At 43.4% G+C, this 16,812-nt stretch overlaps 2 long non-coding RNA genes across 2 annotated transcripts; one reads left to right on the top strand and one right to left on the bottom strand.

Annotated features, from left to right (window-relative positions):
* Window positions 1-17: 17 nt before the first annotated feature.
* On the top strand, window positions 18-3,233 carry LOC138925163 (uncharacterized). Its single transcript, XR_011440996.1, has 2 exons — window positions 18-569; window positions 744-3,233. It is a non-coding gene; the product is annotated as an uncharacterized lncRNA (long non-coding RNA).
* Window positions 2,051-16,806, bottom strand: LOC111772023 (uncharacterized). The gene is made up of 3 exons (XR_002805886.2): window positions 16,668-16,806; window positions 16,127-16,299; window positions 2,051-2,829 (listed from the first exon to the last, which is right to left on the bottom strand). It is a non-coding gene; the product is annotated as an uncharacterized lncRNA (long non-coding RNA).
* Between the last annotated feature and the right edge of the window lie 6 nt (window positions 16,807-16,812).

Raw genomic sequence — 16,812 nt, 5'->3', positions numbered from 1 at the left:
CTCTTTGGTAAAAATGAGGGTGATTTTAGAGAGAAAAATTATGTTTCAATAAAAACTGTAGTACACATTCATGGATATTAGGTTCTAGTTCTGATAATTTTATTTGAGGTTTTTATTTTATGTCTGTTAACTGGACTGGATCCTGAATTCTTCTAGTCTCTTGAAATATCTGGCTACAAATCTCCAAACTAACATTTTCAATTTTTTTCCCACCATTTTCATTTGGAATCATTGAGAACTGAACCTGCCCTTTTTCCTGAAGACTTTCAAACTGAAGCTGGGCGACTTGATATAAACGTAAGAGAGATTCGTGTCTATTGCTGTGTAAGACACTCAGTAAGATACCTGAACACGTGATGACATCATCAGAGACATTTCAAACTGCAAAAGATGCTTGCACTCTGACACCTAGAAATCTTTTGTCTGGCTGCCACCTGGGTTCAGAAAGGCTCAACTTTGTGAACCCACCTGCATCACCATCTTACTAAGAGACTGGTTCAATGAGATGGAACAACCTATGCCCCTCATCAACAGGATAATCCCTCAAGATTGAAGATGAACAACAAAAGGTGGGATTGACACCAGTCAACACAAGGTTGGCATAAGGGAAGCCATATTGTAAAAAAGAAACCATATTGTAACTTTGAATGACTTCTGATTAACTAACCCAGACATACTCTGTAGATTTTATGGACCCTCTTAGTTGTTATAAGTTGATAACTTTGTTCTTTTGAATTACTTAGGAATGTGATGACCCCCAGGCAGAGAGTCTGTGCTGATGGCCATTATCAATGACAACTGAAAGACCAGGGTATAGGCCATTGCTCTGGTCTCTGATGCATATCCAATAAAACAAAAGACTATCAGGAACTGAGACCAGATGTCTGCCCCACCTGGAGATCAAATGGAGGCCCCAATGGAATTAGGTCTATTTTTGACGGACTGTTAAAATTTGGATTGTCTATACTTATCCTTATCATCAGATACTTGATTATAAAATGTGCTTTTTAGATGTAGAGCAAGATACAAAATTCTAATAATACAAAAACGTCAACATGAAGCCTGGAACAAGGGAACATTTCCAAATGAGAGTGCTAAACAGTTTCATTCCTCTCAGCCAGATCTATGCCCCGATTCAGCAGGAAGTAGCTAGATTGGTTGTTGCCCCAAACATTCTTTGGAATGACCAAAGAATAGGGGGATTGAAACTGGCAGAAAGTTAGCTATTGATGATTAAGTAGCTAGGAACTAAAGTTTTTTTTTCCTTTTTGCAATTACTGATTATAGCTTTTAGCTGTTTAACCCATCCATTGTTAACCGTGCTGTTTAGGCAATATGCTATCTGACTCCCACTAGGCTCCTATGGATAACATCTTTCTGGAGCCTAGGTCACCATGGTAATGGGCATGTGAGCTGTTTTTCAGGAATTAGAACTCCTCGTCCACTTCAGGCCAGTTGAGACCACCAAATCGTCAACTGGGCCTGCAGAGATGTCCGATTTGTGACCATTTGACAACAAGAGGCTAAAAACTCCACCCTCAGATCATGCTAATGCCACCATTTTGTGAACATGGGTCCTATGAAGAGGCATGAAGTCTGACTATGTTTGTGCAGACCATCAATTACCTCACCTCTCCTCACCTCTAATCATGTCTCTCCACATTTCTGACTGCCTTGCCCCCTGTCCCATAAATATCCCTGAGACCCTATTTTTGGGGAAGTGCATTTGGGGCTCATGGTCTCACTTCCTCACATGGCTGCCTTGTGAGTAAACCCTCTCTCTGCTGTAATCCCGTTGTCTTGGTGTTTGGCTTTCTGGGTGGTGGGCAAGAATGAACCTGGTTTGGTAACAAGATGAACTGATAATCAGTTCAAATATCTTTCTAAAGTAGCCAAATCTCCTACATGTGAATTTTAGACTTTAAAAATTCAGTACCCTAAGAGTGATGATCATCTGTCAAAATGATTCACTTTTCACAGCACAGTTTTAAGATAAATTATTTTACATTCTATATTTGCACTCTCCGGGCTACAAAGAATGACACAATGGGCATGGCCTGCTATTTATTTGCAACATAAAGGAGACTAAACATGAAATCACTATTGTATTTGTATTGAGAAATTAGGATGAGTTAGAGGAAGCAGGAACTGTTAATGTGAGGCTTGTTTAAGTGGGGCCTCTTGTTTACATTCATTTGCTAAAGATGCAGGCTGGTTTGTAACCAATGGCATCTGAAAGGGTCCATTTGGCCCTTACTCTCAGATATACCTGAAGGACCCCACCCTTCCAGCCAGACACTGCTCCCTGCCTTCCTCTTTTCACAGCAGCCTCTGCTGCCTCCTCAGCCTTCTCCACCTCCCCAGCCTCCTTGCCTCCTTGTCTCCTTGCATCCTCGGCTTTGGACTTCTCAGGCCTCAGTCTCCTCAGTTCTCATCTCCTTTCACAGTCTGGATCTCCTCCCTCAGACCCCCTCTTTGGTTGGTCTGGGTATTTGGATGAATTCTTTTCATTTACTTCTGGCAGGAGGATGGCAAGATCATGCCACTGGTCTAGTCCCCCAGGTCTGTAGACTGCATATGGAGGTGTGCCTTTTGCAAGGGGGAGCAGGTTTTCATTTCCTTGAAGACCTGAGGTCAGAGTGGGGACTGATGGTGCAGACAGTGAAGCCCTTGTGTGGAGGGGAAAGGCCCTCACTTCCTGCTGCTCATGTCCTAGGCAACCACGGAAGACACGGGCATCTGGATGACCTGTCGGCAACATCAGGGTTCCTGATCCACCAGCGCCACTTCATCCACTCATGGCATTCACAGAAGTCACTAGTCATAACCCTGTGCCAAACAAAATGGGGGTATTAGAAGTCAGGCCTCAGTGCCAGGACAGAGTAAGATTTCAATGAGGATTTGCTAAATGAACGTGTGAATGAATGCAGTGGTTAAATCAACTTTCTTGTATTTCCTTTATCTTGAATCAAATTGTTTGCTATTTTTAGCCATATTTTAACCGATTGGTAAGGCGTATTTACTGCTACACATAACATCGCTGAGGGGGACTCCAGAGTTGACTCTGACCCATTCTGAAGCACGTGCATCTGTGAACTCTGTTTTTCTCCCACAGTAATAATCCATTTAAATAAGTCATATATAGAGGAAATGTGGATGGTTGTTCTATTATGAATGTTTGTTTTTCCTTTGTGCCAATCTGTATTTGCCACAATAAAAAATGCGACAATTTACCAAGCATCTACCGTGTTTTGAGACATCAAGCAACATGTCTGGGGAGTTTTTCTTAGTTTCTACTCAAATTGACTGGCCTTGCTTGACCCCTCTCCTCCCCACACCAAGCCACCATACCAGCACTTTTGCTACCAGTTGTCACCCCTCCTGTCCCCAGAGCCTCTGCTCACCTTCTCATTTTCTTTCTTTTTCACCCACAAACAGTCCCCTCATTGCCCCAGAACAGCTCAGCTGCCAGAGGCCCTGCCCAGCGCCTGTAGGAGAGGCTTGGGCCTAGAACCTGCAATTACTATGGCTGCTGGTCCAGGAATATTATGAAAACCTAGTGGGGTGGATGAACCATGCTTTGTTGACAGTATGTGTGTTCACGTCTCCTCTGCTGGGCCATTAGTTCCTTAAGGGCTGGCTCTCTGTGACCCGCCCTACCATTCCTATAGCCCCTGGCAAAGGGAGGCACTCACTACAGGTTTAAACTTAATTGTAAGTTTAAAACAATGGGATACATGGACATGGTTCTCATTAAACCTTAAATTGAGGGCAGAGGTCATGTTGCATTGGTCTTTCTGTAGCTCAGCACTGGCACAGCTGGCATATTGTGGGCACACAGCAGTGGGTGCTAAGTGAATGGATTGGTGAACTACTGGGTCATTTTGACTGAAAAGATGATTGAAGTGAAAACTTCCAGGAGGCAAACAACATGGGATAGTTTCTTGAAAACGTATCATTCTTTTCTCACAGATCAAAAGTATTTTCAGGATGAAAGTTTTCAGGGTTAACAAGCTGGTAAGACAAGTTTGGGTGACAATAGCCAGCTCATTATCTTTTTAAGAGTGAGGTTGTGTGTGGACATACAAAATGGCAGATCCTACCCAAGAAGGCAACCTGAGACACTTGGAAGAAGGACTCCATATCGCTTGGGGCCAGGAATCATGGGTGGGGAGCAAAGAAGGGAATTAAAACTGGTACAAATTTTCTGCCTGGAAATCAAGGTGCTTTTTTTTCTTTTGGCCATCAACAGAGATAAGAAAAGTGAGTTTTGGGTGCAAGATTAGTTTGGACTTGAATGTGTCTCTGAACTCCAGCGTCCATAATTATTAAATAGGGGTTGTACTTGCTCTTTCTAAGGAAATGGGATAATGGCACTTTGAAATATGAAAACTGGGAAGGCATAGACAATTACATTAATGATAACCTTTATTATTATTTTAATTATATTTAGATATATTCTGCCAGCAGTTAGAATAAAGACTGGAAGTGATATTTGGGATCCAAAGGAAGGGATGAGCCAACTGAGGACGCGTGCGTGAATGGAGAAAGGTAGAGGTAGCAAGTCATTTTTTTTGAGAGTGATTAGCCCTGAGCTAATATCCACCACCAATCTGCCTCTTTTTGGTGAAGAAGATTGGCCCTGAGCTAACATCTGTGCCCATCTTCCTCCATTTTATATCTGGGAAACTGCTTGATAAGTGGTTCAGATCTGCGCACAGGATACAAACCAGCAAGCCCTGGGCTGCCAAAGTGGAGCATGCAAACTTAACCACTAAGCCACCGGGACTGCCCGTGGTAGCAAGCCCTTAGGGATGGGGAAGAGGATGGGGTTTCTCCAAGGAGTAGTGAGAACTCCAAGAGAAGACTGGACAGTGCAGAGTGGTCGAAAGCAAGACTATGGATAAGCTGGAAATGTTCCACAGTGTCAAATGCTGCAGAGAGGCTGAATAAGAAGAGGAATGATTAAACCACACTGAATTGGGTCAACTTGAGTAAATGGTTTTGGTAGCAGGTAGAGGTAGAACCTAGACTTCGTATATTTTGGAGGGGTGGTCGGGACTAGGTGTAAAGTTCCTGGCAAAGAGGAGGTGGTGGCTGTGGGTATCACCACAACTGTGCATGCTTAACAGCAAAGGAAAGAGAGCTTGATCAATTCTTTGATACTCTTATTGCAAAAGGATCTGAAGGGAAAAATGGGCAGAAAGATTGGCTGAGGACATATGGAAGGTGCAGGGAAGTAGGGAGGAGGGAAAGGAGACTCTTGAGGAGCTGTCACATTCAGCCTAAGTGGAGGGAGTAGCTTTACAGACGAGAGAGAACTCTTTTGAGGCTGGGGGGAAATGTGAGGGTCTTGGCAGAGTATTGGCAGAGCGGCAGAGAGGGAGAGCTGGAGGGAGGCCTCCTGTGAGCGCAGAGCGAGAACTGGGCAGTTAAGAAAAGAAGCTCCGAAATTGCGCTGTGAAGAGCTAGGTATTTAGCAGATGTTTCTTGTAGAAAAACCTACAAAACTGCAAATACAAATGTTCATTGGTCACACTCAGCTAAGAACTATGTATTAACTTTCACACAAATAAAAAACATATAGTAACTAGATCCTTAAATGCTGGTTGAATCAAGTTCTTTTTGTTATGTGTTGGCAGGCACTGATGTTCTTTATGAATACAGCTTCGTTGTTGTGCACGGATGTGTGCATTGTATGTGTGTTTATTTTAAAGATGTTGCAGTGTACCTTGTTTCTTCTCACACCTGACTCAGTCCTGACTTTGCTTTTCAGAAGCTGGAAGCTTTTGTCCAGGACTCTCCTTTTCATACGCTGGAAGCCCTGGTGACGTGCTTTCCTCCTCCCCTTCTCTTCTTTGGGCAGGGGCCCTAGGCCGGGCAGACTACATGGGCTAGTGGTTGCTTCTGTCACCTGCATGACCCACTACTCCAGGGCTGAGCTTTGCTGAGCACAAAACTACTTCTTACTAGCATGTGATTGAAAGGCCGAGAATGAGTAAAGGTCCTGGCTTGCTGACTGGACTGTAATCAGTGGGAGCCCCTTAGCCCTGGACACCACTTGGGGCCTGCCGGTGTTCACACCACTTGGGGCCTGCCGGTGTCCTGTAAGCCGGACCTGGAGGTCAGCCTGGCCCATTTTGCCATTAGCACTACCTCCCTAAGATGACAATGTCCCACCTTCTCATGCTGCTTTGGTATTTCCATCTTGCAGACATATCCCTGCACTGAGCCCTTCCTGCCAACCCTATCCCTTGCCAGGCTCTCCTTTCCCCTATAAACAAAGTCTCCTCTACTGTCAACTTCTTTGTAAATACTCTACCTCCTTCCTCTCCCCCAAAGAATGACCTATCTCCTCCCACCACAGAGCTGGGGGTGGGGGTGGAGTTGGCCTTCTTCTTGCTCCCTATTACTGCCTCCTAACCAAAACCACATGCCACCAGGCTTTACCCCTCTCTGCTCCACTTGTCTCCTGAGCTTTTCTCCATGCTCCCTGAAGACTTTGACATTTAGTCTGCAGACTTTTCCTTTCAACCCTTAGTCCTGCCATCATCCTGGTCAACTTCAACTTTCACGTGGTCAGCCTGGCCAACACCATCAGCACTGACAGCCTTTACCTCCCCTCCACTCCACTTTGGCTGCCTGTTCCATGGTCATACTTGTGCCTATCATTGCCTAGGACTGACTCATCTCTGTAATCTTAAATTTCAGAAGCACATCTGTGGTTATCATCCTCCAGGACAGAAGCTCTCCCTCTCATCTACTCCTACAGTTTCCAACCTCACACACCTCTGGACTAGTCCATTTTCACTTTTCTGCATTTACTTCCCTCTCTGACCCAATTCTCATAGCCATTATTTCAGTTATTCTCTCCCCACCAACCTTCTTGCTTCCTCATTAGTCATCAAGCAAGACTCCAGTCTGAAGCATGGCTCCTAATTCATCCTCTCCAGTTTGTTGACTGAGGAAAAATTCACTACAATTCAAATAGCTGATATTTATTCAGGCGATTAGAATTGCAATTTTGGAGACACAGATTCAGGCAGAAACCTAAAATGTGTTCTGAGGATGACAACAGAGGCAAGGGTTTATAAACACAAAAAGAGAGAAATCACACAGGTTGTTTTGCAAAATTTTGATTGGGGCTAGCAACAACTGTTGCTTCTTGGCTTTATGTGATTGGTTGCTAAGGCCATCTCTAAGGCAAAAAGTTCTTATCTATGGGAGTAAGCATATTTCTTGAAGGAGGGTCAAGATGACAACAGTGAAGCACAGTTCAAAATTTACATGCCGTCCGGGTAGAGATGTGGTGTGCGTGCATAAGCTGCATTTCCTTAATGGCCTCCCAGCTCCATTTTAGAAGCCCTGATGTATGTTACTCCAATTTGTTCTTCCTGTCCACAAGTTCTATATATGGGTCCTTGTGGATTGCTGGTGAAAATCATATGAGTTTTCTGCCTAACAATCCCTTTTAGCAGCTTTAGGGAGCTTCTGCCACTCCCTTTTTTCCTTTCCAAACCCTCCACCTCAATACCTTGCTCACTCTCAGCAGAAGGCCTTTTTTTCTTTTTCACTCGGAAAACTGAGTCTGAAAAGCAGGGAGTTCCTTCAGTTACTCTCTTGTGTTTGTGTCCATCTGACTCTCATCTTTCCATCCTTCCCCTCTTAGGAAAGACCTACCAGCTGCTGTTTATTAAGGCTTTATACCTGGTCCCCCAACCCACCATCTTTACCTGTATCTTTCCTCTAAGCCTATAAACTTGCTCACAGCTTTCTGATCTGAAAATCAAAACCCTTGCTACCATCCTACCCGTCTCTTTCCCTTTACAGACAATCTTCTTGAAAAGACAAGTCTCATTAGCTCTCTTTTCTTACTTCCCACTCTCTCTCTAATCAAGTTTCTGCCTTTATCACCCCACAATGAATGAGTCATCAACTGAGTTCCATGAGGACAAAATGAATTGGCACTTCCCTTCCTGCTTCTGCTTGTCCCTCCCTGACCCATTTGATCTACTGGCTGTCCCTTCCTCCCTTGGCTTCTCCCAAACGTGTCTCCTCTTTGCTATGAAATCTCAGTCAGCTCCTTCTGAGTGCCCTTTATTGGCTCCCTTTACACCCTCATCCTGGAAATGCCAGAGACCCTGGGTTTATTCTGTACTCTGCTCTTCCCACTCTGTGTACTTTTCCTGGGTGACCTCATCTGCAGTCATGGCTACAATCACCAGGGGCTTCTTAAAAATTCACCTGCCTCAAGAGTCGCAGAGGGGGCAAAGGACACCCAGTGAGCCCGTGGCAGTGACCAGGGGCTTGGTGGAGCTCCAGCAGCCTGGCTCTGTGGCCCAGAGGGAAAATCCACAGCCCCACAGCAGCCATGGGCAAAGCCCCTACTCAGCATTAGTGGAGAGGCCCCACCCAGCATTCAGAATGCTGGAAGGCTCCAGGACAGGAGGATCCTGGGCAGGGCAGCAGCCTACCAGCCACCTCTGACTCACAGACTCTGGCAGTGTCCCAGAGTGGGCAAGGGACAATCAGTGAGCCTGTGTGAATGGGCGGCGGCAGGTTGGAGTCCCAGCAAGCCTGCTCCATGGTCCAGGGGGAAAATCCATGGTCCTACAGTAGCCACAGCAAAAGCCTCTGTGCAGCGTTAGTGAAGAGGCCCCACCTGGCAATCACAAGGCTGGAAGGCCCTGAGGCAGAAGTAGCACAGCTGGGTGAGCTAAGCACAGACTGCAGTAGGTACCCATAGCTCTGCTGTGGCCCATAGAGGACAAGTGAGATCTTGTGGGCTCTGACAGTGACAGAGCTGCAAATCTAGGTGAACCTGCTCCCGGCCACTGGGAAAGCCCATAACACTGCTGCAGACCCTAAGGAGGGAGTGCGTCTAGGTGGTATGTGACAATAGGCACCAACAGCCTGAGGCCCCCTTGAGATTGTCCCCACAGCTGATGAGAGACCCCACAGGACCACTGTGACTACAAGGAGGGGCCCAGGTCCGGTCAGCAACAGCTGACAGGGTTCCTGGTCAGTGCAGATTAAACAGCTGCTTCCCCCCCACCCCCCACACACACCAGTAGAAGCAAGTGGAAGCAGTAACTAAACTCTATCTCTATGCAGAGACACAAATCCATGCCATCAAGCAGTATGAAAAAAATATATCAAATCTCCAGAACAGAAGGAAAATGACAAGTACCCAGAAAACAATCCCAAAGACAATGAAATCTATAACCTAAATGACAATGAATTCAAAACAGCCATCATTAAAAAATTCAATGAGTTAAAAGAGAATACAGATAGACAACTCAACGAGTTCAGGAGCTATGTCACAAAAGAACTTGATACTATAAAGAAACAATCAGAAATACTGGAGATGAACACAATGGAGGACATTAAGAAAAATCTGGACTCTCTGAACAGTAGGGTCGACAATATGGAGGATAGAATTAGCAATTTGGAGGACAGGAATATAGAAATGCTGTAGACAGAGGAGGAGGAGAGAAGTAAGACTAAAAAGAAATGAAGACAGTCTCTGAGAATTATCTGACTCAGTTAGGAGATGCAACATAAGGATTATAGGTATCCCAGAGGGAGAAGAGAAGGAGAAGGGGGCAGAATGCCTGTTCAAAGAAATAATGGCTGAGAACTTTCCAAATCTGGGGAGAGAGATGGAACTCCATGTGACAGAAGCCAATAGATCTCCAAACTTTATCAACGTAAAAAGACCAACCCCAAGGCATATAGTAGTGGAGCTCGCAAAAAACGACAAAGAGAAAACACTAAGAGCAGCCAGGCAGAAGAAAATAACCTACAAAGGAACCCCCGTAAGGCTGTCAGCAGATACCTTACAGGCTAGAAGAGAGTGGAATGATATATTCAAAACTCTGAAGGACAAAAACTTGCATCCAAGAATACTCTACCCAGCGAAAATATCCTTCAAATATGATGGAGAAATAAAAACTTTCCCAGACAAACAAAAGTTAAGGGAGTTCATTGCCACAAGACCTCCTCTCCAAGAAATGCTCAGGAAGACCATCATACCTGAAAAATCAAAAAAAGGAAAGGGGTTACAAAACCCAGAGCAAAGGAGATAAGTAGAAGGACAATAACAGAAAGCAGCTCTCCATCAGAACAGGTTAGCAAAAGTTAAATATAACATTAAAGATAAAAGGAACGGAAACACCAAGAATAAATATAACCTTGTCATTTTAACCACAGACTCACAACACAAGAAGGAAGAGAAAAAAAAATCTGACAATAACAACCCAGAAGGGGAAGAGAAAAGGGATGGAACATCTTAATTTAAGGAAATAAGAGGCTATCAGAAAATGGACTATCTCATCTATGAGATGTTTTATACAAACCACTTGGTAACCACTAAACAAATAACAAGAATAAAGACACAGATTACAAATAAGAAGAAAGCCAATATAGAAATCTACCTACCTGAATTAGTAGTCCAAAAATCATGGGACGAGAAACAAAGGAAATGCAAGAAAACTGGAAAAAAAGTGATAAAATGGCAGCAGTAGGCCCCCACATTTCAATAATAACTCTAAATGTAAATAGATTGAACTCTGCAATCAAAAGACACAGAGTGGCAGGATGGATCAAAGAACAAGACCCAACAATATGCTGCCTCCAGGAAACACACTTCAGCCCCAAAGACAAACACAGACTCAGAGTGAAGGGATGGAAAACAATACTCCAAGCTAATAATGAACATAAGAAAGCAGGTGTCACCATACTTATATCAGACAAAGTAGACTTCAAGGCAAAACAGATAAAGAAAGACAAAGAGGGGCAGTTTATAATGATAAAAGGGACACTCCACCAAGATGACATAACACTTATAAATATATATGCACCCAAAACAGGAGCACCAAAATTTGTAAAGCAACTATTAACAAAACTGAAAGGAGACATCAACAACAATACAATAATAGTAGGAGACCTCAACACCCCATTAACACCAATGGATAGATCATCCAGACAGAAAGGCAGCAAGGAAATTATAGAATTAAATGAAAAATTAGACCAGATGGACTTAATAGATATATATAGAACACTTCATCCAAAAACAGTAGGTTACAAATTCTTCTCAAGTACACATGAAACATTCTCAAGGATAGACCATATCTTGGGAAACAAAGCAAGCATCAATAAATTCAAGAGGGTTGAAATAATATCAAGCATCTTTTCTGATCATAATGCTATGAAACTAGAAATCAGCTACAAGAATAAAGCTGGGAAAGGGGCAAAAATGTGGAGACTAAACAACATGCTACTGAACAAACAATGGATTATTGAAGAAATTAAAGAAGAAATCAAATATTATCTGGAGACAAATGAAAATGAAAACACACCATACCAACTCATTTGGGACACAGCAAAAGCAGTCCTAAGAGGCAAATTCATTGCAATACAGGCTCACCTCAATAAACAAGAAAAATCTCAGATAAGCAACCTCAAACGACACCTAACAGAATTAGAAAAAGAAGAACAAACAAAGCCCAAAGTCAGTAGAAGGAGGGAAATAATAAAAATCAGAGCAGAAACAAACGATATTGAAACAAAAAAGACTGTAGAAAGGATCAATGACACAAAGAGTTGGTTCTTTGAAAAAATTAACAAAATTGACAAACCCTTAGCCAGACTCACTAAGAAAAAAAGAGAGAAGAGTTAAATAAAGAAAATTAGAAATGAGTGAGAGAGGAGAAATCACAACTGATACCACAGAAATACAAAGGAGCATAAGAGAATACTATGAAAAATTATATGCCAACAAATTGGACAAACTAGAAGAAATTGCAAATTCCTAGACTCTTACAACCTCCCAAAACTGAAGCAGGAAGAAATAGAGAATCTGAATAGACCAATCACAAGTAAAGAAATCGAAACAGTAATCAAAAACCTCCCCAAAAATAAAAGTCCAGGACCAGACGGCTTCTCTGGAGAATTCTATCAAACATTCAAAGAAGATTTAATACCTATCCTTCTCAAACTATTCCAGAAAATTGAGGAAGATGGAGCACTCCCTAACACATTCTATGAAGCCAACATCACCCTGATCCCAAAACCTGACAAGGACAACACAAAGAAGGAAAACTACAGGCCAATATCACTGATGAACATAGATGCAAAAATCCTCAACAAAATTTTGGCAAACCGAATACAGCAATACATTAAAAACATTATACACCAGGATCAAGTGGGATTTATACCAGGGACATAGGGATGGTTCAACATCCGTAAGTCAATCAACGTGATACACTACATTAACAAAATGAGAAACAAAAACCACATGATCATCTCAATAGATGCAGAGAAAGCATTCGACAAGATCCAACATCCATTTATGATAAAAACCCTCAATAAAATGGGTATAGAAGGAAAGTACCTCAACATAATAAAGGCCATATATGACAAACCCACAGCCAACATCATACTCAATGGACAAAAAATGAAAGCCATCCTTCTGAGAACAGAAACAAGACAAGGGTGCCCACTTTCACCACTCTTATTCAAATAGTACTGGAGGTGTTGGCCAGAGCAATTAGGCAGGAAAAAGAAATAAAAGGAATCCAAATAGGCAATGAAGAAGTGAAACTCTTGCTGTTTGCAGATGACATGATCTTATATATAGAAAACCCCAAAGAATCCATAGGAAAACTATTAGAAATAATCAACAGCTACAGCAAAGTTGCAGGGTATAAAATCAACATACATAAATCAGTAGCATTTCTACACACTAACAATGAACTAACGAAAAAGAACTCAAGAACTCAATCTCATTCACAATCACAACAAAAAGAATAAAATACCTTGGCATAAATTTAACGAAGGAAGTGAAAGACCTATACAATGAAAACTACAAGACTTTCCTGAAAGAAATTGATGTCGACATAAAGAGATGGAAAGACATTCACGCACATGGATTGGAAGAATAAACATAGTTAAAATGTCCATTCTACCTAAAGCAATCTACAGATTTAACGCTATCCCAATCAGAATTCCAATGACATTCTTTACAGAAATTGAACAAAGAATCCTAAAATTCATATGGGGCAACAAAAGTCCCCGAATTGCTAAAGCAATCCTGAGAAAGAAGAATAAAGCTGGAGGCATCACAATCCCTGACTTCAAAGCATACTACGAAGCTATAGTAATCAAAACAGCATGGTACTGGTACAAAAACAGGTGCACAGATCAATGGAACAGAATTGAAAGCCCAGAAATAAAACCACACATCTATGGACAGCTAATCTTCAACAAAGGAGCGGAGAGCCTACAATGGAGAAAAGAAAGTCTCTTCAACAAGTGGTGCTGGGAAAACTGGAAAGCCACATGTAAAAGAGTGAAAATTGATCATTCTTTTTCACCATTCACCAAAATAAACTCAAAATGGACCAAAGACCTAAAGATTAGACCTGAAACAATAAGTCTTCTAGAAGAGAATATAGGCAGTCTACTCTTTGACATCAGTTTCGAAAGAATCTTCTCAGACACCATAACTCCTCAGACGAGGGAAACAATAGAAAGAATAAACAAATGGGACTTCATCAGACTAAAGAGCTTCTTCAAGGCACGGGAAAACAGGATTGAAACAAAAAAACAACCCACTAGTTGGGAAAAATATTTATAAGTCATTTATCTGACAAAGTGTTAATCTCCATAATATATAAAGAACTCACACAGCTCAACAACAAAAAATCAAACAACCCAATCAAAAAATGGGCAGGGGACATGAACAGACATTTCTCCAAAGAAGATATACGGATGGCCACTAGACACATGAAAAGATGCTCATAATCACTAATCATCAGGGAAATGCAAATCAAAACTACACTAAGATCTCATCTTACACCTGTTCGAATGGCAAAAATATCCAAAACAAAAAGTGACAGATGTTGGAGAGGTTGTGGAGAAAAAGAAACCCTCATACACTGTTGGTGGGAATGCAAACTGGTGCAGCCACTATGGAAAACAGTATGGAGATTTCTCAAAAAGTTAAAAATAGAAATACCCTATGACCCAGCCATCCCACTACTGGGTATATACCCAAAGAACTTGAAATCAGTAATTCCAAAAGTCCTATGCACCCCTATGTTTATGGCAGCATTATATACAATAGCCAAGACGTGGAAGCAACCTAAGTGCCCATCAACTGATGATTGCATAAAGAAGATATGGTATATATATATATACACACACTCACAATGGAATACTACTCAGCCATAAAAAGGATAAAATCATCCCATTCACAACAACATGGATGGACCTTGAGGGTATTATGTTAAGTGAAATAAGCCAGGTAGAGAAAGACAACTCTGTATGACTCCACTCATGGGTGGAAGTTAAACATAGAGACAAAGTGAACTGATTGGTGGTTACCAGGGGAAAGAGGGGAGTGGGGGGAGGGCACAAAGGGTGAAGTGGTGTACCTACAACATGACTAACAATAACGTACAACTGAAATTTCACAAGGTTGTAAACTACCATAATCTTAATAAAAAGTTAAAAAAAAATTCACCTGCCTCAGGGCCAGACCAGTGGCGCAGAGGTTAAGTTCACATGTTCTGCCCTGGTGGCCTGGGGTTCGCTGGTTCATCTCCCGGGTGCGGACCTATGAACTGCTTGTCAAGCCATGCTGTGGCAGACATCCCACATATAAAGTAGAGGAAGACGGGAACGGATGTTAGCTCAAGGCCAGTCTTCCTCAGCAAAAAGAGGAGGATTGGCAGCAGATGTTAGCTCACGGCTAATCTTCCTCAAAAAAATAAAATAAAATGAAATTAAAAAAAAAATTCACCTGTCTCTAGCTCCTGGTTCAGGCTTCTCTTCTGAGTTCTAAACCATATGCCCAACTGCCCCTGGACACCTCCACTTAAATGTCCCTTAGGTTCCTCTGACTCAGCCTCGTCCTAACAGAATTTACATCTTTTCAGCCCAACTTCTTCCCCTGGATTCTTTGTGAATGTTGTCATCATGCAGGATCGCAGCCTCTTTTCCCCATTTCTAGTCAGTCATCAACTCTAGCAAGATGGAGGGACTTTTGCTCACGAGAATCTCAGGGAAGCTGAGGGATGTGGACTGGCTTGGTAGAGCTGCTCTCCTGAAGAGATGCTGTGGATTGGGGGGCTATATACTGTGGGGAGGACCACGTGGTAGGAATGGAACGCGGGGAGCTGGCCCAGTGAGGGAAGGGTAGCTATGGGTGGTGCTGCCAATCTTAGGTAAACTTAACTGAGCATCGCCAAGTGCTGAGGTATTTGGAGTTCTTGAAGAAAAAGAACAGAGCTTGTCCACGCCTGAACAGAACTGAAAAGCGATAGCTCGGGAACAGGGACAGAGAGAAGCCCCATACAGCAAGATTTGGAAGTGGGAGGGACGTGGATCTCTTACCGGTAAGGAGCTCCGGAGGGAGTGTGGGTTATACATGTCCCAGTCACAGGTTCTACCACTGGAATGTCTCCAACCCGACCCTCTTTTCCTCAGTAGCCTCCAGGCTACCGCCCACCCTCAAGTATTGTCCAAAAAGCAAATCTTATTAAGCCACTGGTCCTTTTAACTGTTGGATATCAAGTTAAACATTCTTTAGCTCCTCACATAAGGTCCTTCAGGATATGGGCCCTGTTTACTATATGGCTCCATCTCTTGCTACTGCCCTCACATTCTTTTTGCTTCAGCCACATGGAAATTCGTGCAGCCCTTTAAAAGCATCAGGCCTTCAGATGGGGTTCACGCTCCGGTGCTTGGAATATCCGTTGGCCCTCTCTCCTCCCCAGGCCCATTCATTCTTCCATTTCTACCTTCCTTTCAATACTCAGCTCAAGCACTATTTCCCAGAACGCTTTTACAGTCCCAATCTGATTTTCTCTGGGCTCTCGTGGCGTCCTACACACAACATGAAGATACCCTTTACCACATCTCACTGTAATCGGGTGGCTTGCCCCTCTTCCCAAGGAGGCGGGGTACTTTATGAAGGCAGATCTCAGTCTATCTAGCTTTCTATCTTCAATGTTTAGCTTATGAACAGCAGTTGACATTTCTAAATGAATAAATAAAAAGTTATCAACCATGAAAGTTCTACAGTTTAATAAGTAGGCTATTTAACCAAGAAACCTTTTACCATTCAAACAGCAGGCCACGCAGCTGTGCCATTTCACACGCTGACCGTGCATCTCGTTCCCGAACGTGAGCGCAATATTGCCGGCCCATTTGCCAGTGGGAAAATCTGGACATGTAAGAGAGCATCTCCAGGAGGTATCATCAGCCCACAGCGGATCTCAAGCAGCCTGTCGTCTGCAAAACCCACCAGATCAGTGTCTTTCTCCCGGCCTTGAGCTACACGTTACCTATAGCCACTAAAAGAGGTGGGCAGATAGACATATTTAAGGTAATCTCTCTTTGGTATGTTGGTCTATGTGGGTGTGTTTCTGTGTGCGCGCGCGTGGCAGAGGGAGGAAGGAGGGCATCCCTTCTTCAGAGACGCCTTTCCTGACCCCCTTGACCAGGTGAGGTTCGCCTCCGCCCCCCACTCGGAGCTCCTTATTGTCCCCATCTGCACCCATCACAGCTCTCCTTGCATTCGTGTGTTCAATGCCTGTCTCCACTGCACGAGGTAAGGAGCCTAACAGGTTCCTGTCCACTCCTGAAATCCCCCTGCGCACCAGGACGCCTGAAGCAACACAAGGATCCCGTAGACATTTACTCGCCAACTGTTTCCGGCTGGATTTGGGGGACCCCGGCCGACTCCAGCGCCCCGCCCACCAACGGCCGGCGGGCGAGGCGGGGCGGGGCGCGGCGCGCAGCGCG

Source organism: Equus caballus, chromosome 1 (genome assembly GCF_041296265.1).
Source record: "Equus caballus isolate H_3958 breed thoroughbred chromosome 1, TB-T2T, whole genome shotgun sequence".
Classification (NCBI taxonomy): Eukaryota; Metazoa; Chordata; class Mammalia; order Perissodactyla; family Equidae; genus Equus; species Equus caballus.
This window is presented reverse-complemented; position numbering and strand designations above follow the sequence as displayed.